We start from the raw sequence: 23,541 nt of genomic DNA, 5'->3' as shown, positions 1-23,541 counted from the left end.
CCAGCGAGGTTGCCCGTCGCGGCGAGCATGCACGTAGCTAGTGTTTGACGAGATTTTGTACCATATGAGCTATATATGTGATATGAATCATGTGTGCTGTATCTCTAAGCAAGAAGAGAAAAGAAGCAAGGAAAAGAGAAGAAGCTAGCAACCTTGGCTTCACATGCACGCACGCATGGCATGACAAGGTAATTGCACAAGAGTGCATGCATGCTTCTGTGTATTCTGATTCTCAAGACCAGGTAGCGTTGATCATTAGTCTGCATGACAGCCATTGTGTGTGGCGTCCTGTACGTGTACAAAATCAAGATGCAGTACTTTCCTAGTGTATGAACAGGAGACGGATTGTTTTGGCCCACCAGACAGCCATACATTGTGCATGGCGTCCTGCGCATGATCAAATTCCATATATTGGAGTTAAACATGAGAGATGCTAGTCCATCCGTTGCTAGCTTTCTTATCTTGTGTACGTGTTAACAAGGAGGTGGGCCGGCGCATGACTAGCCCTACGGCTTAGAGCTCACGTTCGGCCAGGTGATCGACACGTTCACATTCGTTGCCGCCGCACTCTCCAACAGAACAAGATTATCCTCTAAACAGATCCCGTGAAGCTCGTACCATTCAGTTTAACAGGATGACGGCTCTTCCGTGGATCCTGACTCCCGCCGCTTACCCTAGTCCTCGCCTATATAAGGCCACGAGGTCTTCACGTACAAGGGCTCCATTTTTTTCCCATGGGGGGCAGCCGGGCGAGGGGACGAGGCGCGTCCCCGTCCATCCAAGTTGTTGACGTCGTGCCCCTCCAGCTCGCCTTGACGAGCGGAGGAGAGGGGCTCCCACCAGGACGCCATCGACGGCTCGGCCACTGGGCAGGGCACTGCAGAGCAGAGCAAAGAAAGATCGATCTTGAAGCGGAGCCGGCCACCGCGTCGACGCCGCGTAGATACGAGGAACGCACCAAGGAAGCAAGAAGGCAGCCATGGCCGCCTCTCTCTTGATCTAAAGAGTGTTACGGTCTCAGATTATGGGACGATAATTGGAACTGGTTTACGAGGTCAGATTACACGACGACACGTTGTCGCCCAAATCCTCCGGCAAGCCGGCCAAATTCCAATTACATCCGGTTCGAGTTCTTCGGTCTAGATTGGGAGATTAATATAAAGCAACGCGTTCATCTCCTGTCGTGCGTCTTCAGCGTGGTTTTTTCTTTTTTATATTTAAAAAAAAATAAAAATTTCAAAAATATATGTCCATTTTGAAATATTTCAAAAATACCCCCGGTCGCCCTATGGGGGGCGACAGGGTCCTGTCGCCCAAGCCATGGGCAATAGGATCCTAATGTATTTTTTTTTGGAATTTGCAAAGAGCTCCCTGGCCCGGGGGAGGGGCCTGTCGCCCCCCCAACGGGCGACAGGGGCCTGTCGCCCCCCCAAGGGCGACAGGGTTCTTCCGCCCTATATAAGTCCTGACCGCCATTCCCTTCTCATTTGAACCTAAAAATTCAGAAAAAAAGAGGGGTGAGGAGAAGAAAAGCGGCGAAGCTCTGCCAAATTTCGCACTTGTGATCTGCCAGTAACTTCCGTATGAATCCGTTGATATTGTATAACAATTTAATTTAATTAGCGGATTAGCTGAATTAGATTTGGTGCTTTAGAACACTCGTTTAGTATTACAATTTGAGTACTATTACAGACTTGTTTTTAAATTAATTATGAATTAGAATATAATTATGACAGTACCTTATTGATATTGCAGCATAAGACAATAGAATTATGACAGTACCTATATTTTCACGCATCGATTTGGTATATGATATGTGCATTATTGAAATCATTGTTCGTCATTTGGCGCACCACACTATAGCACCTCATTGTTCGTCAGGATCAACCTACATTCCGTGGAGTAAGTGTGAAGCCACCGTACCTGAAGGAATTGATGTGCCAATGTGCTTCTGCGGTTCGTTATGCAAGTTCATGCAATCTGAGGTTTTAGGAGATGACTACGACATGAGGTTCTTTATGTGTGAGAACTACGAATATGATCCACCTAAGCGATACGGCAAAGACCGGGCCAAGGCAGCAGGACAACAGACGCTATTTTTCTTTATGACCTAACATTGAGTTATGATTCTAACTTTTGTTGGACAAAGTCTCCTCCGCCTCTTTGTGATTTTATGCAGTGGTTCGACATCGTGCAGTCGCAGCAGGCAAAGGACTTTGTGGAACAACAAGCAAGGTGGGCTGCAGAACGTTGGCGCCGAATGAAGCACGAGTAACAGCAAGAGGAGAAGCGCAAGAAAGAGCAAGAAGAGATCCGCAAGAGGATGGAGGAGGTGGATCGTAAGGCGGCGGCGGAACGTGAAGCTGACAGGGAGAGAAAGCGAGAGAGGGCATGCCGTGCGAAGGAAGCTGGGCCCGAAGCAATTAGGAAGGGCAAATATCCTCGGTGCACTCAGTAGAGTAGTACCATGTAATCCCGGCATTTTACATTCCAAAAGGCATGGTAGGTTTAGATGCAACAAAAAATTACCTTGTCGCGTGCACATGCCACTGCAATTAATTGTTTATGTTTTCAGTTGAGAGCTTGACTCTGTGTGTTATAACTTTTACCATTAATTTGCAGTTGTAGCCGGGAATCTATGAAATATTTGAACTTGTCTTTAATATTTTCGGAGCTTTTCATGTCACTAGAATACTAAAAAGCACACATTTAATTAATATAACGATAAGAAATAAGAACTAAGAAATGCATTACATAATGTGAACCATCAAGTTTACATCATAATACAATGGTAATGAAACACACATCACACATGCAGTGGCATGGCAGAACCCGTTGCAAACTACGGTAAACATATTCTGGACTAACCTAACATGCCTTAGGTAATTTAAAAAAACACAACAAATACAACGATGCAGCATGTCACTAGCACTAGGGTAGTCCTAGTAGCCATACCCCCACGTAGCAAACTGCGTTGAGCCTTCTCCGCAGTATCCACCCATTGCAGGTGGTGCAGGCGGTGGTGCCGGAGGCGCAGGGCCCTTCTTCTTGTGACAAGGGCAGTTGCAGTAAGGAATAGTGCATGGTTCATCCTGTGAACCAGCAGCATTGCTGGTATCATCATCTTCGTAGTCTTTGTTACCCTCGCTCACTTCCTCATAATGGTTCACCTTGCATTCCAGATCAAAGATCTTTATCTGGAGGTACTCGATGAACTCCTGAACAGAATCAATTGGTGCAGGATCGACCCACCTAGTAAAACCACAGTTTTCTGGAGCATCGGAAGACTGCAAAACAAATTTCATGTAAGGTGTCTCATTGAAGATAAAGAAATGAAACAACCGAGTATTACCCATGCGTGTGGACATTTAAAGAAACGCCGACCGCCATCCATCCCGTCGGTGCACATCTGCACTAAGCAGTCCTCACCATGTCTTTCGTATTGACATGTAGAAACCAAAATACGAAACATAAACTAACCTATGTAGGCCGGTATCTGTGGCCCCGGTACCATCCCTGGATACGGTCCGCCAACTGGTGCTGTCCCTCTAAACATTCCAGTATCGCCGAACGCAGTAGCTGGATCGTATCCTGTTTGTGATATTAGTAAATATGTAGGAACACTTGATCTAATTTTAAAGAGATATCTACGTTACCTGCAGTTATGAAGAATTGCGATGTCAGCCCGTGCACGGTCGACAGACACGGGAATGACGACGAGGCCTGGGACGACCCGTGGCTGTCTTCGTACTGCACACGGCTTCCCAAGTTGTGCACTACCTGACGCAACTGGTCACGCTGCCTCGACCATGCCTCTGTCTGCTCAAATTGGGTCATTGGGGATCCGGCACGTACCCTCGTCAGGTAAGTAGAGCAGTCTGTCTCCATCATGTTGCTAAGGCGAAACTGCATCCATTCAGTAAAGGAACAATTAGAAACACATGAATTATCTTATGAATATTAATATATATATGCAAATATGATCAAGAGACTCACCGCGCCAGCTAGTGCCTCCACGTGGTGCCGGGCATAGCCATCCTGAGGCCTCGCCTGGTGTGGCTGCGGGTGAGTGTCAACATAAACCAGACGAGCCCGAGTCCGGGGTAAGTACCAGGTAAGGTAAGCCCTAAAGGAGCTATCTGTGTGTGGTCCTGTTGGATAGACCAAGTGCTCGTCAGCCTGTTTCCATTGGTCCACCCACGGCTGTATCTTGGTGAGCCAATCATCAGAGCACGGCAAGCCACTCCTTGACAACCTACAAAAGTGGACCACGAAGAATCGTTAGATTCGACACGAATGTATGAGCCAAGTTCATTCATAATTACCTGTGGACCTGGCGACTGACACGCTCCAACGCGGTGGGCACCAGAAACTCCTGGCGCTGCCCAAACTGTCTCCTAACTCTCCAGGGGCAATATGCCTCAACCGCGATGTCATAAACCAGGACGGCTGTAGTAAGCCATAGGCTCACATTCGCGGAGCAGTGCAAAGACAGGCCTGCTGGTGCACGGGTAGCCATAGCCTCTGGCTGTAAGGCTCCCAGACAACGTCCTCGGGCGTCAGCATGTCGAGCTCCGAAACAAACTCAGGATATGCGCGTCTAACCTGCGCATGCGCCCAAGACCTCTGCAGTCCGAATAAGTAAAATTAAAAGTGCGCTAATGCATCATGAAACAATGAATAACAAAATTAGATTTGTTGCAAACGTACCTGACGCTAGATCCAGAGAGTTCCCATAGTGGGCCTGTCGTCCTCCTCGTCGCCGTACATGGCCCCATCGTAAGGCTCATGGCTGACGATGGGCCGACCAACGGCTAGCCTCTCGTACGACCAAAGTTGTATCAGTAGTGGGCACCCTGCCAGGATAGCGTTCCCATGTGTCTTCATGCAGCCGTCGCAGAGTTCACGGTAAGTGGCTGTAAGTACCGCCTCACCCCAGCTGTAGGCCGGTACGTCCTCGTCTCCATCTGCAATCTCCCGTGCATACGGAAGGAGAATCCTATCGACCGAGTTGCCATGAGTGTTGTTGAACATGATGTAACCAAACAACCAAAGTAGGTACGCCTCCAGCGATCTGGTCACACTGTACTCGTCGGCATTCGCAGCCAACAGGGCAGGCTGCATAAACAATTAAGATTAATGGTTTCAACTAACAATGCAACATGTGAATTGTAACAATTAAATTTAAATATGCAATGAATACGTACTGTAAACTGTAGGAACCAGGTCTCCAAAGGACCTGCTGCTCACGAGTGCAGGTTGATCGGACCTGCTTCTTCCACGCAGTCAACCAGGGCAAAACGGGCCTCCAGGTCATCCTTCCACGAGGCCTCCACCACACACAGACCTACAGCCACCCCGACGATAGGGAGGACGGGGAGGTAGGCCACGTCATGGAGTGTAGGAGTCATCTCCCCACACGGGAGGTGGAACGTGTGTGTCTCCGGCCTCCATCTGTCAACGAGCACCGTCAGGAGGGATCGGTCGAGCTGAATAGGCCCACCCTCAACAAGACGGCCCAGAGTCAGTAGACCGGCCTCACGTAACCTGCAATAAACAAAATTGTCGAAACAAAGGAATACCGACGAATACATAAGTGATAAACAATAATATTTCATTACATACCTGTCACACCAATCGTGGTGTATAGAGATCGCCACCCCGGGTGGACGAGGACGTAGCACCTCTAGGGCTCGGTGCTCAACTGCTACAAAGTAAGACCTATGGCTCGAGTCGATAACTGGGTCTAGCAAGGAGTCCATCTCCATACCTGCATTCAAAAATATATGAGAACACAAAGGTAATATATGTTTCATACAAACTGGACGCGTAATATTTATACATTACAGATAGGTTCGATACAAACTGAAACATCCCGTAATTTTACGGAATGTTATAATCTCTAAAAATATGAATTTTTTCAAAAACTTTTGTGTGGAAGTGTTAGTAGCTAGGATCACTTAAGGGATAATGCTACTCTTTCCCCAAAATTCTTAGAATTTAACCTATACCTCTAACATAAGGACCTAAATGATAGTGTGCCACATTTGGATTTGGAGTTTATTTGCCTCTACTGGTTTCAGTTTTGTTTGAATGGTTTTTGTTTGAATTGTGTAGTATTTGATTTGAATTTAAACCCATTCAAATCAAATACAAAAGCTAACCTAACCCTCTAACTGAAACGGGCCGAACCCACCTAACCTAGACAGCCTGGCCCGCTAACCTCTAACCCCGCCGGCCCGACCAGCCTGTTCCGCCCGGCCCGAAGCTGTTCTGCGGCCCAGCCCCACACGCGGACGCGCACGCCCGCGAGGCCACCCCGGCCCGCTCCACCATCGCCCAGCACCGGCCCAGCCAACCCCCGCACGCTCGTTCGCCGCCGAGAGCCACTGACAGGTGGGCCCCGCCTGTCAGCTTTCCATTCCTCCTCACGCCCGCCGCGCTCCCCTGCTTTTTCCCCCACGGCGCGTCGCGACAGCGCGTGGAGCGCGACTCCCGCCGGCCAACTGCCCTGCTGACGCCCGCGCCTGCCCCCGCGGTCGGCCCCGATGCCTTGCCGCGCGTGCCTCCCCTTTTCCCCTCACACACGAAAGCCGCTGTGGACTCCTGATGATGCCACGCATCCGCCCAGCGAGCCCGTCAAATCACGGCCGTTCCCTGACGTCCGGGCCACCCCTACCCCTAGAGCCTCGCCTATAAAACCCCCACGGCCCCTGCGCCAAAACCCTAGCCACCCAGGAGTTTTCCCCTCCGCCGCCGCTGCCAAAAGAGAGGAGAACAGAGGAGGCAAGGAGGAGAGGAAGGGAGAAGAGGAAGGAAGGAGAAGGTCCCGCTACTGGAGCTTCTCCACGCCGGCGACCCGTACCCCTGCAACAATGTTGCAGCTCGGCACGGCACAGCCTCGACCCGCCTGCACCGAATCGCCGCCGCACCGAGCTCATCTTCCCCAGACCCGACGGGTGAGCGTCGTTCGCCCCTTTTACCCAAATTCCTGCTCCGGTGTGCTTCGGCCGCCGTTGAGTCGCCGGTAGCGAGTCCTAGGAGCCCCGTTCCCCTTGATTGTGCGCCTGCAGGAGCCCGACGAACCGCGCCGCTGTTCACCCCGCAACCCGCCGTGCCCTGACCTAGCGCCGCCGTGCCTCGCTCACGGCCACGCCGCGGCACAGGCAAGCCTGGTGCCCGCGCGCGTGTGTGCGCACACCCGCATCGAGGCCCGCCATGTGCGAGGCTGTTCCACCGCCGGGCCTCGCCGTCGCGACGCCCTTGCGTCGTGGCAGCCGTCGCCCGTTGCCGCCGCCGCCGTGACCGCGCAGCGCGTGGACCACGTGCGAGCGAGTGTTGCGGAGCCCAGGTAAGGCCCTTGCCCGCCTCGGCGCCGTGGAACGCGGCCGCCGAGTCGTTCCGCCGACCTGCCCTGGCTGCGCCGCCGCCCTACTAGCGTGCGTGCGCTCGGGACCGGCCCAGACCGCCCTTGACCCTTCCAAGACCGCGTACGTGCATGCCACAGCCAAGGCAGAGCCCTTGCTCGCCGGAGGCACGGGCACCACCGCCGTTTGTTGCGTCGGACCGCCACCCCGACGCGCCATTGCCGTGTCGTCGCCGCGCCCACGCCGCGACGTCGCGTTCGCGGCGTGGCGAGCCTGCCCAGCACACACAACACACACACGCACACACGCACTGGAGTGCACACCGGATCGAGAAGAAGCCGCACGGGATCCCGGAGACGCCGACACATGGGCCCAAGCTGTCAGTCGCGGAAAAGAAAAGAGAAAGGAGAAGAGAAGGAGATGGGCCCGAACCGGCCCAGCAAGCCCAAGAATGAGGAGAGCCCAGGAGGACTTTCGGCCCGAAGATGCGATCCCTTTTTCCTTTTTCTTTTTGCACGGCACTGACACGCGGGTCCCACCTGTCGGTGAGACCCGCTGACTGACCAGTGGAACCCACCTGAGACCGCTGACCGTTGACTGAGTCAACGTTGACCTGGTCAATGATGACGTCAGCATGGGCCATGCTGACGTCATCATACCGGACCCCCCTGATGGCGTCATGCTGACGTCAGCATGCCACGTGGCACTCCCAGAGGCTGCCACATGTCACTGACTTTCTTTTATGTTTTTCCGAAATCCTTTTATTATTTTCAGAAATGCTTTTTAACTCCGCCTATGCTGACTGGAAGACTCTCTCTCTCCTGAGTCATCTCAGCATAGCCGGTCCCAAGCCCGGATAAAGGAGGAGGGTTGCGTTAGGTTTTGGCAAACCAGCATAAAAATAGCCACTCTAATGGATTTGAAACCCACAAGAAACTCGTTGGTGCGTAACCCTCTTAGCGACGCGCTACATCGGAACCCGGGTGTGGTGATAAATGGGCAAGGGCCGGGTCGCCATCCCCCCAAGGGCGTGTCGTATCATGACCTGGGTACGATGATAAGTGAGCAAGGGTCGGGTCGTCACCTGAATGGCACGCTACATATACGCCCGGGTGTAGTGAAAAATGAACAAGGGTCTTCGCACTTCCCTCGACGGGTGCGAAGGGTAAGGAAGCTAGACGAGCCAATTAGGATTCGTATAGGTAGATGGAACATAGGGTCCCTAACGGGTAAGTTGCGAGAGCTAGTTGATGTAGCAATTAGGAGGCGTGTAAATATTCTATGCGTTCAGGAGACTAAATGGAAGGGCCAGAAGGCGAAGGAGGTTGAGGATACTGGCTTCAAGCTTTGGTACACGGGAGCAACTCCGGGTAAGAATGGTGTAGGCATCTTGATTGATAGGAGCCTTAAGGATGGAGTCGTAGAGGTTAGAAGGCAAGGCGACCGGATTATCCTAATCCGGTTAGTAGTTGGAGATTCGGTTTTGAATGTGATCAGTGCCTATGCCCCTCAGGTAGGCCTTAGTGAGAGCAGCAAGATGTAGTTCTGGGAAGATCTAGATAGCATGGTTAGTACCGTGCCTACCAGCGAGAAACTCTTCATAGGAGGAGATCTCAACGGCCATGTGGGTGCGACTAATGTAGGGTTCGAGCGAGTGCATGGGGGTTTTGGGTTTGGTAGCAGGAGTCAAGAGGGGGAGGATGTGTTGAACTTCGCGTTAGCCTACGACTTGTTGATAGCGAATACCGTGTTTAAGAAGAGGGAATCCCATCTTGTGACGTTTTGTAGTGGACAACACTCGAGCCAGATCGACTTTATCCTTGCTAGGAGGGAAGATAGACGTGATTGCTTAGATTGTAAGGTGATACCTGGGGAGTGTGTTGTCCCTCAACACAAGCTTGTGGTGGCGGACTTTTGTCTTCGGGTACGTGTCCACCGGGACAAACGTGCCAAGATTGCGAGAACAAAGTGGTGGAAGCTTAGAGGGGAAGCGGCACAAGCGTTTAAGGAAAGGATGCTAGGTGAGGGGCCTTGGGAAGAAGGAGAAGACGCAGATGACATGTGGCTAAAGATGGCAACATGTGTTCGGAAGGTGGCCTCAGAGGTGTTTGGCGTGAGTAGGGGAGGCAAACAGGAGGGGAAAGACACCTGGTGGTGGAATGACGAGGTGCAAAGGGCTATTAAGGAGAAGAAGGAGTGTTTCAAGCGCCTCCACCTTGACAAGAGTGCAGCCAACATCGAGGGCTATAAATTAGCGAAGAGAGTTGCAAAGCGAGCTGTGAATGTAGCAAAGGGTAAGGCGTATGTTGACCTGTATCAGCGGCTAGGCACGAAAGAAGGGGAGAAGGACATTTATAGGATGGCTAGGATCCAGGAGCGGAAGACAAGGGACATCAACCAAATCAAATGCATTAAGGATGTGACAGATCGACTGCTAGTGAAGGATGAGGAGATCATGGATAGATGGAGAGAGTACTTCGACAAGTTGTTTAATGGGGAGAGTGAGGGCCCTACCCTTGAGTTAGATGACTCTTTTGACGATACCAACAGACGTTTTGTGAGGAGAATTCAGGAGGTAGAGATCGGGGAGGCTTTGAAGAGGATGAAGGGAGGTAAATCGATGGTCCCTGATGGTATCCCCATTGAGGTGTGGAGATGCCTAGGAGATAGAGCAATAGTATGGTTAACTAAGCTTTTTAATCGCATTTTTCGGTAAAACAAGATGCCGGAAGAATGGAGGAGAAGTATATTAGTACCTATCTTCAAAAACAAGGGTGATGTTCAAAGTTGTACTAACTACCGTGGGATTAAGCTGATGAGCCATACGATGAAGCTTTGGGAGAGGGTTATTGAGCATCGCCTAAGAAGAGTGACAAGTGTGACCCAAAACCAATTTGGGTTCATGCCTGGAAGGTCAACCATGGAGGCGATTTTCTTAATACGACAATTGATGGAGAGATATAGGGAACAGAAGAAGGACTTTCACATGGTCTTCATTGACCTTGAGAAGGCATATGACAAAGTACCGAGAAATGTCATGTGGTGGGCCTTGGAGAAGCACAAAGTCCCAACTAAGTACATTACCCTCATTAAGGATATGTACAAGGATGCGACGACGTTTGTCCGGACATGTGATGGCAACACCACTGACTTTCCTATTAACATAGGCCTACACCAGGGGTCAGCATTGAGCCCTTATTTATTTGCTTTAGTGATGGATGAGGTCACAAGGGATATACAAGGTGAGATCCCTTGGTGTATGCTCTTTGCTGATGATGTGGTGCTAGTTGACAAGAGTAGGGCAGGGGTTAATAGGAAGTTAGAGCTGTGGAGACACACGTTAGAGTCGAAAGGGTTCAGACTTAGTAGGACCAAGACCGAGTACATGATGTGCGATTTCAGCGCGACTAGGCATGAGGCGGGAGATGTTAGTCTAGATGGACAAGTGGTGGTCCAGAAGGATACTTTTCGGTATTTAGGATCGGTGCTACAAAAGGATGGCGACATTGATGAAGATGTTAGGCATAGAATTTCAGCTGGCTGGTTGAAATGGCAGCAAGCTTCTGGCATCCTTTGTGACAAGAGGGTGCCACAAAAGCTAAAAGGCAAATTCTATAGGACAGCAATTCGTCCGGCGATGCTATACGGTGCTGAATGTTGGCCTACAAAAAGGTGACATGTCCAGCAATTGAGTGTAGCAGAGATGCGGATGTTGCGGTGGTTTTGCGGGCACACAATGAGGGATAGAGTCCGTAACGAAGTTATTCGGGATAGGGTCGGGGTGGCACCAATTGAGGAGAAACTTACCCAGCATCGGCTGAGATGGTTTGGACATGTCCAACGAAGGCCCCCTGAGGCGCCGGTGCGTAATGGGGTTCTTGAGCGGGTCGATAATGTAAAAAGGGGTAGAGGTAGACCTAAACTGACGTGGGATGAGTCGGTTAAGAGAGACCTTAAGGATTGGAATATCTCTAAAGAGATAGCTTTGGATAGGAGCGCTTGGAGACTAGCTATCAATATGCCTAAACCTTGAACTTATTTCTTTCGGGTTTCATCTCTAGCCTACCCCAACTTGCTTGGGAAAAAATGCTATGTTGTTGTTGTATTTTCAGAAATGCTTTTAGGCTTAGAAAATTGATAATAAATCAACCGTAACTCCGAAAATTATGAAACCAGTTTCATAATTCTTCTAAAATCATGACCTACGCGCTAGAACAGGAGTTGTTGTGTTTTGGATCATCTTTTGAGGAGTTTTGTGCATCTTTGCACTTGGACCCTTATACTTTTCCATAATTGCGATTAGGACCTGACGCCGAGGAGCAGTCCGGAGGCTACGACTACCCCGATTCCAGGAGCACTACGAGGAGACACCAGGTTCACGCCCATCCATGTTTTGAGTACCTATTAGGCATTGCTTGCTAGACACGCTACGCCCCCAAATTGAGTGTTGAGATGAGCTTGCATAGCCATTTACTACTGTATTCCTTGTTACCCATGTTTATCTTTATTGTTGTATGCTATTGTTACTATGTGTGTGAGATTGGGGTATGGGATCATATGTATGGTATAGTCCTTGTGTGCTGGAAGATGCCTCCACATATACAGGAGTTGGGGATAGGTTATAGCAGGGCGAGCGGACCCTTTTCTCCGACCTTAGGGTCAGAAGTTGGGGGTTGTGTGTTGGGCACAACCCTGTGAGCACCTGTGATGGGTGACGAGCATCTGTGGTGGGTGCAAGGCTGTTCCCGTGGGAACACGAGTTGAGGAGTTGAGGAGGCAATACCTGTAATGGGTGCTGATCGCGAACCGTGTTTACGGAACGCAAACTGTGGACGAAGACGCTCGCCCTTGCGGGATTAAGGACTTGACTTTGTGGCCCCGGTGATGGAACTATGTCAAACGTGCACACCACTTATCCTTTATGAGGGGGGACCCAGCCCGAGCTAGCTATGCGCGGCACCATTACTGCAGGAGGAGAGTGTTTCAGTGTCAACTATGTCAAACGTGCACACCACTTATCCTTTATGAGGGGGGACCCAGCCCGAGCTAGCTATGCGCGGCACCATTACTGCAGGAGGAGAGTGTTTCAGTGTTAGGGGGTGTGGGCAGGACCCTTTAGCCCCCGATCGCAAGATCCATGGTGATTCAATTCTAGATAGCTTCACAGCCCCGAGCGACCTACTATGGGAGGACGCGCCCCAAACCGGGAGTAGGGTGGTGCCGTAGCCGTTAGTTTCGTTGACTAGTGCCTCGGAGATAGTCGGAGTTGCTTGCCGGCTGGATTCGGGGCAAGTGGGTACAGGTGTACAACCCCTGCAGGGTGAAAACTATATATATATAGCCGCGTACTCGATCATGTACAACTCTTGATCTGGCCCCACAAATGTAGTTAGATCCATATACACTCTTCTACCTCCCTCTAGTCCACTTTCCTGCTCGGATAGCAACTGAGGTGCGGGGAGAGGGAGTTCCCGTACCGAACTTGGGTAGTTGTTGTAGTGGAAGTTAGTTGACCAGGAGTCCGGGAGCCGGAGCTGCCCGCGTCTGAAGGTGAATGGATGACTTGTTATAAATGCTTGCATAGGAAACCATAGCCTTTCCCTTGCCATTGTTTTTACCTTAAATGCATCCACATATTGCTTCATGCGGATGGTGACGTGGACCTATCCCACCCTTGGGGATAGATTGGGTAGATGCAGGATATGACTCGGAGTACGACAACAACGATGACGGTTGGTATGACTGAGGGCGTGCTACACTCAAGGATGCCTGTGGAGAAGAGGATTCCCAAAGGAGGACCAGCAAGAAGACCTAGTTACCGTTACGCTTTCTGTTTGCACTTCATTTAGCCCATCGGGCTTGTACTCGGAGATTAATACTTTTATCCCGAATGCTGTAATAAGTTAAACCCATGAATGTTCTATAACCGCTGGTATGACTATGATTCTGCCTGAAATGAGTTCTGTATGTGATAGCGACTGATCCAGGGACTATCACGATGATACAGGGAGTCGGGTTGCCCTTTCAGGAACCCGGTTCGTTTTCAGTTGGTATCAGAGCCATACTTGACTATAGCACGAGCCTTAGAATGAACGTTAGCTTAGGAATGATCTAAAACTACTCTATCTACTCCTATATGCCCCCTTGAACTATAAATAACTACCTTTCCACTTTTACCACCTCCTTCATCTAATCATCTCACCTTTTGCTAACGCCTTTTCTACGTTCGCGCGTAGATGGACAAGGTCGAGGAGATCGAGCAGCTGTTGAGACAGTGTCTCCACCACGACGAGGAGGCTTACCAGTTGCACCGCGCCGAAGCTTTCGAGTGGTTCGAGCGAGTCCTCCGGAAGGCCGACATCTCCAAGGACCGCGTCAAGTTCGCCATACGAAAGGTGACCGAGGGAGACTTCGAGAGCTACGACGCCGACTTGGTCGTGATGCCTGATCCGACTACCCCCGGCTCTACCGGCTTGTCGGTTAAGGCAGTTTCGACCACAGCCACCGCCTGTGCCCAGCTCGCCGCTTACCGGATGGTGAAGAAGGTGCTTGCTCAGTACTGGGAGAGCAAGTTCCGAGACATCAGCTACCGTCTTCTTCCCAGAGCAGTGCTACCAGGAGAGGACCCTGACGTCACCTGTCTGGAGACGTTCTCAGCACCAGTCCAGGAGGGGAGAGGAGGTGGTGCGTTGGTACACACCGCAGGTTTGTACTTGCTCAGTACTGACCGTTTGCTAGAGGACGTGGTTGAGGAGAACCGCCAGCTGGACTCTATCTCGCGAGGCCAAGCGAGGCTGATACCACGGTTGGAACGAGAGAACAGGAACATGGCCTTCGCTCAGACCCACTTGGTGTCGATGCTCCGCCAGGTCCGCGAGTCCGAGTTGCAGACATACAAGATGATGGATGCCAGAGACAAGGCTGAGGAGAAGCTGCGACGGTCAGAGGCAGAGCGCCGCAAGATGGCCAAGAAGATGGAGGATCTTTACCGGATCATCGCCGATCGGAAGATCCTGGAGACTACCGTCAGCGACAAGGTCACTGAGCTGGAGACCCGTCAGAGGGAGAACCAAGACAACCTCACCCAACTACTCCGCACTGTCGCATACTACCGCGACAAAGCCGACCGTCTAGAGCAGACTTGGAGACTGACTGATGCGGTGAGGGTGTGCGAGCTACAGGAGTTGCAGGACCAGCTTCCAGAGGGGAGTAGGACCAAGATCCGCAAGGAGAACTTCGAGCCTATCCCTACGGACCTACACCTGCACCGTTGCTCCTACGAGAGCTGCCGCCAGCGATCGAGACCCCGGAGGTTCTACAGAGTCTGAAGACCGTCGGGGAGATCTTTCCCCTCAGCTACCCAGAGGAGATCAAGAGAGTGCTCCCGTTCCGCAAGCGCCCCCGTTCAGGATAGAGAGTGTGAGTAGTAGAGCTAGAATAAGGTAGATGTAGAGCAGCAGCCGCTGATGTCCCATTTCGGCGCGAGAGTCATGAGTAGTGTAGTGCCGAGGACCAAAATGCCGGCAGAGTTGTCATGATGTGTTATGTAATCGTTAAGAGTCACCCCTTTTGAGTTTTTCACGATGTATCTCTCTAGAGCGTGAGTCGGGTGTGCTATCCAAGGGTTAGGGATTAGCCTCGGATAAGCACTGGTGTCTCTTGTATCTCATGCATGATTGACTGAGTGTTTGGATCTTATGATGGTGCTTTATGATTATTGTATCGTTCTTCACATTAATTGTATAATTATTATGTTTTACTTATGACTCTTCTTTTTGAGTGACGTTTGTTAAACGGTTTAACCTTCGTTTTCGAAAGATGTCGATCCGTCGGTCCAACTGGATCATGGCCCACTTCGAGGAAGCCGCTCGTGAGGAAGCCGTTGTCGCCGCACGTGGACGTGGACGTGGCCAAGGACGTGGCCGCGGACGCGGACGTGCACCCGCGCCAGCACCGCCTGCTGGGCGTGGCAGGGGCGCAGCCCCGGCTGCCCAAGCCCTTCAACAGTACCAAGGGCGGGCAGAGGGAGAAGGTGACGAGGACGAGGAAGTCGACGAAGAGATCGAGGTGGAACTACCACCGCAGCACCAACAGGCGCCGCCACCGCCACCACCACTGCCTAACCTCATTGAGGTCATGGCAGCTCAGACTCAGTGGATGCAGCGCCTGACCCAGCTCGCCGAGCAGGGGGTTCAGCATAGGGAACCACACCCCGCCCCCCAGCAAGAAGGCCTGCACCGGAAGATCGAGAGGTTCATCCGTTTGAAGGCACCGACGTTCAGCTACTCGGAGGACCCGATGGATGCCGACGACTGGCTCAGGGTCATTGAGTCGAAGCTTGACCTCACCGACTGCAATGACGAAGAGTGCGTCGCCATTTCTACGCACCAGCTGGAGGGACCCGCTAAGTCCTGGTGGGACAGCTACTGTGACTCCCACGCAGACCCCGCTCACATCACCTGGGAGGAGTTCGCTAAGGCATTCCGCGACCAGCATGTGCCGAAGCAAGTGATGATTCAGAAGGCCCAGGATTTCCGCACAATGGTCCAGGGTACCATGAAGGTGGAAGAGTATGAGCGCCACTTCATGAAGATGATGCGATACGCCCCCGACGACACCAACAACGATGAGAAGAAACAGTTCTGGTTCCAACGTGGCCTGCACCACGGGATTCGCCAGCTGGTGGCCGGATGCGAGTTCCCCACGCTCCGCCACCCGGTGAACCATTGCATCACTGCAGAGAAGGAGAGACTTACCTGGGAGGATCGCCAGCGCAACAAGAAGAGAAGGGCTGACCAGCCAATGCGTGACCGCCCTTTCCAGAAGCACAGGAGTGCACCACCACCTCCGTCCAGGAGCAACTACCGCTCCGGCTCCGTCCCACCAAACAGGAACTTCAGAGGGGGAGGCAACCAGAACAACTACAATAGGGGACCAGCTCAAGGTGGAGGAGGCTACAACCGCTTCCAGCAGGGGCAGCGAACTAATACCGGTACCGCTCCGGTTGTTTGCTTCGCCTGCCACAAGCCTAGCCACAAGTCCTATGACTGCCCCGACAAGAGGACCCAGATGCATGCGCACGGCCCGGCATCTGTTGGCCGTCCTGCGCAGACGCCTCGCACGACCGACCATGGTCGCCTGAACCACATGACGGAGGAAGAAGCTCGTGAAGCGCCAGAGGTGGTGACAGGTATGTACTTAGTCAATGGTGCAAAAGCTTTGGTATTGTTCGACTCTGGAGCGACTAGCTCCTATATTACTACCAAGTTTGCTACGCAAAACTCCCTCCCCATGACCATTAGAAGCCGACCCATAGTAACCAGTTCCCCACTGGGAGATCTTAGGTGTACCCTTGAATGCAAAGGGGTGAGGATCATGATACAAGGAATGCCTTTCATGGCTGACCTGACTATATTGAAGTCAGAAGGGATAGATGTAATCTTGGGAATGGATTGGTTAACCAAACATAAGGGAGTCATCTCATGCTCACCTCGTCTTGTAACCTTAGAACACCATAGTGGAAGAAAAATAGAGGTAAAACCCCTAGAGTCCTGAGATGTACCTCGGGTATACCACCTAGGAAGTACAGAGGAGCAAAAACTACATGATGTACCAGTAGTGTGCGAGTCCCCGGATGTGTTTCCGGAGGAGTTGGCAGGACTACCGCCTGACAGGGACATCGAGTTTGCAATCTACCTAGTACCAGGTACAGCTCCGATCGCTAAACGGCCCTATCGGATGTCGGTGGAAGAACTGGTAGAACAAAAGAAGCAGCTGAAGGATTTGCTAGATAAGTGTTATATCCGACCAAGCGCTTCGCCATGGGGATCACCAGTCTTGTTCGTAAGGAAGAAGGATGGGTCCATGAGAATGTGCATTGATTACCGCTCCTTGAATGCGGTAACCATCAAGAACAAGTACCTGTTGCCAAGAATTGATGATCTGCTAGATCAACTCAAGAAGGCCAAGTTCTTTAGCAAGATAGACTTGAGGTCCGGTTACCACCAGATGAAGATACGCCCAGAAGACATTCCGAAGACAGCTTTTGTGACCAGATACGGCCAATATGAGTTCACTGTTGTGTCCTTTGGGCTGACCAATGCCCCGGCATACTTCATGAACATGATGAACAAGGTGTTTATGGAGGAATTGGATAAGTTTGTCGTGGTCTTCATTGACAACATACTAATCTATTCCGAGACCGCAGAAGAACACGCAGAGCACCTGCGGATTGTACTCGAGAAGCTAAGGCAGAACCAGCTATACGCCAAGTTCAGCAAGTGTGAGTTTTGGCTAGAGAAGGTTGCATTTCTGGGACATGTTCTGACAGCTGAGGGTGTTGCAGTAGACCCCGCTAAAATAGAAGCCGTAACAGAGTGGCAGCAACCAAGAAACATCACTGACATCAGAAGTTTTCTCGAACTGGCCGGATACTACCGCCGATTCATTGAAAACTTCTCGAAGATAGCCAAGCCAATGACAGAATTGCTCAAGAATGGTGTACCTTTCGTCTGGTCAGAAAAATGTGAAGCCAGCTTCCAAGATCTCAAGTCCAAGCTTACTACTACCCCGGTCCTTACACTCCCAGATATCCGGAAGGACTTCGTGGTGTATTGTGATGCTTCTCGCCAAGGTCTTGGATGTGTACTGATGCAAGAAGGCAAGGTGGTTGCCTATGCTTCGCGCCAGCTTAGAAAGCATGAAGAGAACTACCCGACACACGACCTTGAGCTCGCAGCAGTTGTGCATGCGTTGAAAATTTGGAGGCATTACCTGATTGGCAACAAATGTGACATCTACACCGATCACAAGAGCTTGAAATACTTCTTCACCCAGTCAGAACTGAATATGCGGCAGAGAAGATGGTTAGAGTTGATCAAGGACTATGATCTCAACATCCAGTACCATCCCGGCAAAGCCAACGTAGTGGCAGATGCCCTCAGCAGGATAAGTTATTGCAATAACATGATGGTTCGTAATGAACAGCCTGACTTGTGTGACGAGCTGGATAAGCTGAAGCTTGAGATAATCGAGCAAGGGCAGCTGAACGAATTGATCATCAAATATGACCTCGAGGATAGGATCCGTGAAGCCCAGAAGCAGTGTCCCGAGATTCTCGAGATACAAGAACTAATGAAGGAGGGAAAAGCCGTCGACTACAGAGTTGACGAGCAGGGAACCTTATGGTTGAAAGATCGCATATGCATACCCAAAGATGAACAGATTAGGGGAGAGATTCTGAAAGAGGGACATGATTCCAAGTATTCCATACATCCGGGGAGTACGAAGATGTATCAAGACCTCAAGGACCGATTTTGGTGGAAAGATATGAGGACAAATATAGCTGAGTATGTGGCTAGGTGTGACACGTGCAGAAGGATCAAGGCTGAGCACCAACGTCCGACAGGACTGCTCAAGCCCTTGGACATTCCAGTATGGAAGTGGGACGACATCAGCATGGACTTCATCGTGGGATTACCCCGTACCCAGAACGGGCATGATGCGATATGGGTGATTGTTGATCGATTAACTAAGGTGGCTCACTTTATACCCATCAGTGATCGATACAGGGTTGCCAAGTTGGCGGATTTGTACGTCGACAACATCCTGCGACTGCATGGGGCACCCAAGAATATAGTGTCAGACAGAGGGCCACAGTTCACCGCCCGGTTCTGGCAGAGCTTGCATGAGTCCATTGGAACCTCACTAAAGTACAGTTCTGCGTACCACCCCCAGACAGATGGTCAGACGGAAAGAGTCAACCAGATACTCGAAGATTTGCTGAGAGCGTGTGTTCTGACCTACGGCACAGACTGGGAAAAGAGCCTATCATATGCAGAGTTCACCTACAACAACAGTTTCCAAGCTAGCCCCAAGATGTCACCTTTCGAGGCATTATATGGCAGAAAGTGCAGGACACCACTGATGTGGTCAGAGGTCGGGGAGCGACCCTTCTTCGAACCAAAGGCGATCGAAGAAGCAGCCGAGAATGTGACCAAGGTTTGAGAGAACTTGAAGACAACCCAGAGCCGACAGAAGAGTTATGCAGACAAGAGGCGGTACGACCTTGCCTTTGAAGTTGGAGATCATGTGTACCTGAAGGTATCACCACTTCGTGGAACCCGGAGGTTCCATGTGAAAGGGAAGCTTGCACCAAGATACATTGGCCCATATCCAGTAATTCAGAGGATCCGAGAACTAGCGTACAAGTTACAGCTACCAGAAGAACTTGCCGGTGTGCACCCAGTTTTCCATGTGTCTCAGCTACGCAAGTGCTTGCGAGTGCCAGATGAAGCTATACCGGCAGAAGCAGTGGATTTGCAAGATACTCTAGAGTATATGGAATACCCGGAGAAAATACTAGACAGAGCCGTCAAAGAAACAAGGAGGACCTCCATACCCTACTGCAAGGTTCTGTGGAGCAATCACACGGAACGAGAGGCCACTTGGGAGAAAGAGGCCGATCTGAAGGAGAAGTACCCGCACCTGTTCGAAACCCAGGTAAATCCTCAATCTCGGGGACGAGATTCTCGTGAGGGGGGGAGACTGTAACATCCCGTAATTTTATGGAATGTTATAATCTCTAAAAATACAAAATTTTTCAAAAACTTTTGCGTGGAAGTGTTAGTAGCTAGGATTACTTAAGGGATAAATGCTACTCTTTCCCCAAAATTCTTAGAATTTAAACTATATCTCTAACATAAGGACCTAAATGATAGTGTGCCACATTTGGATTTGGAGTTTATTTGCCTCTACTGGTTTCAGTTTCGTTTGAATGGTTTTTGTTTGAATTGTGTGGTATTTGATTTGAATTTAAACCCATTCAAATCAAATACAAAAGCTAACCTAACCCTCTAACAAAAACGGGTTGAACCCACCTAACCTAGCCAGCCTGGCCCGCTAACCTCTAACCCCGCCGGCCCGACCAGCCTGTTCCGCCCGGACCGAAGCTGTTCTGCGGCCCAGCCCCACACGCGGACGCGCACGCCCGCGAGGCCGCCCCGGCCCGCTCCACCATCGCCCAGCACCGGCCCAGCCAACCCCCGCACGCACGTTCGCCGCCGAGAGCCACTGACAAGAAGGCCCCGCCTGTCAGCTTTCCCTTCCTCCTCACGCCCGCCGCGCTCCCCTGCTTTTTCCCCCGTGGCGCGTCGCGACAGCGCGCGGAGCTTGACTCCCGCCGGCCAACTACCCTGCTGACGCCCGCGCCTGCCCCGGCGGTCGGCCCCGATGCCTAGCCGCGCGCGCCTCCCCATTTCCCCTCGCGCACGAAAGCCGCTGTGGACTCCTGATGATGCCACGCGTCCGCCCGGCGAGCCCGTCACATCACAGCCGGTCCCCGACGTCCGGGCCACCCCTACCCCTAGAGCCTCGCCTATAAAACCCCCACGGCCCCGGCGCCAAAACCCTAGCCACCCAGGGGTTTTCCCCTCCACCGCCGCCGCCAAAAGAGAGGAGAACAGAGGAGGCAAAGAGGAGAGGAAGGGAGAAGAGGAAGGAAGGAGAAGGTCCCGCCGCCGGAGCTTCTCCACGCTGGCGACCCGTACCCCTGCAACGACGTTGCAGCTCGGCACGGCACAGCCTCGACCCGCCTGCACCGAATCACCGCCGCACCGAGCTCATCTTTCCCAGACCCGACGGGTGAGCGCCGTTCGCCACTTTTACCCAAATTCCTGCTCTGGTGTGCTTCGGCCGCCGTTGAGTCGCCGGTAGCGAGCCCTAGGAGCCCCGTTCCCCTAGATTGTGTGCCTGCAGGAGCCCGACGAGCCGCGCCGCCGTTCACCCCACAACCCGCCGTGTCCTGACCTAACGCCGCCGTGCCTCGCACGCGGCCACGCCGCGGCCCAGGCAAGCCTGGTGCCCGCGCGCGTGTGTGCGCACACCCGCATCGAGGCCCGCCATGTGCGAGGCTGTCCCACCGCCCTTGCGTCCTGGCCGCCGTCGCCCGTTGCCGCTGCCGCCATGACCGCGCAGCGCGTGGACCACGTGCAAGCGAGTGCTGCGGAGCCCAGGCAAGGCCCTTGCCTGCCTCGGCGCTGTGGAACGCGGCCGTCGAGTCGTTCCGCCGACCTACCATGGCTGCGCCGCCGCCCTACTGGCGTGCGTGCGCTCGGGACCGGCCCAGACCACCCTTGACCCTTCCAAGACCGCGTGCGTGCATGCCACAGCCAAGGCAGAGCCCTTGCTCGCCGGAGGCACGGGCACCGCCGCCGTTTGTTGCCTCGGACCGGCACCCCGACGTGCCATTGCCACGTCGTCGCCGCGCCCACGCGGCGACGTCGCGTTCGCGGCGTGGCGAGCCTGCCCAGCACACACAACACACACACGCACACACGCACTGGAATGTCGTGGGATTTCTAGGGTACCCACAGCCGGGTGGCGGAGCGCATCCGCCTATTCCCAGAGAGGGAGTACTCGGGGAGGTACTAGGCGATTGGGCTGATCTAGTTCTGAGGCGTGCACACAAGAACACACGATCTAAAGTGGTTCGGGCCGCCGGAGCGTAATACCCTACGTCCACTGGGAGAAGTTTTGATCTCTGTTGTGTATGAATCTATCCTCTGCCGGGCCTTAGCTCTCACCCAGCTTGAGTCTTCCTTCTAGCGGGCGCCCCCTTTTATAGACCAAGGGGGCGGATACATAGGACGTTGGGGCCCCGACAGGTGGGCCCAACGCGAATGCGCATCATACTACGCAGAGTATTCAGATGGGTACAGTGGTTACGGATCTTTCCTCCGATACGCTCTGCTAGCGCTACAGTGGTCTTCTCTTGTCCCGTCACCAAGGTGTCCGTTGGGGGAGCGTAGCTTGCGGCGTAGCCTGTGGAGGCTATTATGTAGGCGTCATAATGGGTGAAGCCGAGCCGTCGTATCCATCTGTTATGGCAGACTTGGCAGGCGCGGCGTGGGCGGCGCCTGCGGCTCCACTATCTTGGTAACACGCGATCAATAGTGCCTCCTGGTCAAAGAATCGCCTTGGCTTCCACCGCATCAATGCGGGTGTCCACCTACCATAATAAATGCAGTGGTGGGTGAGGCTTAGTATGGAGACCAAGCGGCCTTGAAAAGTCGTGCTTGTAGACACGTGTCGCTCCGGACCACCCCGAGGCAGGACGTCGACTTCTTCCCTTAGCGAGTGGTCCGGTTACCATACAAGGGGCCCGGGACTTCCGCGGGGGTCCGAACCCCTCGGGAGGTCCGGAGCCCCGGTTGTTTGGGCTGCCCGCCTCTTCCGGGACACGCGTCATTCCCGGACCTTTCCCAGCCGTGAGGCAGGTCCGGAACCGTCGCCGAGAGATCAGGACTCCGGACCACAGGGGTCCGGCTGTTTGGACGTAGTCAAGGATAACTACAAGGCTCTTGCCTAGATACAGCAAGAAGGGGTACCCCAGTCCTGGGGTACCGACAGGAGTGCACACCGAATCGAGAAGAAGCCGCACGGGATCCCGGAGACGCCGACATGTGGGCCCAAGCTGTCAGCCGCGGAAAAGAAAAGAGAAAGGAGAAGAGAAGGAGACGGGCCCGAACCGGCCCAGCAAGCCCAAGAATGAGGAGAGCCCAGGAGGACTTTCGGCCCGAAGACGCGATCCCTTTTTCCTTTTTCTTTTTGCACGGCACTGACACGTGGGTCCCACCTGTCGGTGAGACCCGCTGACTGACCAGTGGACCCCACCTGAGACCAATGACCGTTGACTGAGTCAACATTGACCTGGTCAACGATGACGTCAGCATGGGCCATGCTGACGTCATCATACCGGACCCCCTAATGACGTCATGCTGATGTCATGCTGACGTCGGCATGCCACGTGGCACGCCCAGAGGATGCCACGTGTCACTGACTTTCTTTTATGTTTTTCCGAAATCCTTTTATTATTTTCAGAAATGATTTTAGGCTTAGAAAATTGATAATAAATCAACCGTGACTCCGAAAATTATGAAACCAGTTTCATAATTCTTCTAAAATCATGACCTACACGCTAGAATAGGAGTTGTTGTGTTTTGGATCTTCTTTTGAGGAGTTTTGTGCATCTTTGCACTTGGACCCTTATACTTTTTCGTAATTGCGATTAGGACCTGACGCCGAGGAGCAGTCCGGAGGCTACGACTACCCCGACTTCCAGGAGCACTACGAGGAGACCCCAGGTTCACGCCCATCCATGTTTTGAGTACCTATT

Source organism: Panicum virgatum, chromosome 8K, assembly GCF_016808335.1.
Source record: "Panicum virgatum strain AP13 chromosome 8K, P.virgatum_v5, whole genome shotgun sequence".
Classification (NCBI taxonomy): domain Eukaryota; kingdom Viridiplantae; phylum Streptophyta; class Magnoliopsida; order Poales; family Poaceae; genus Panicum; species Panicum virgatum.
The sequence above is the reverse complement of the archived record's forward strand: the minus strand, read 5'-3'. Positions refer to the sequence as shown.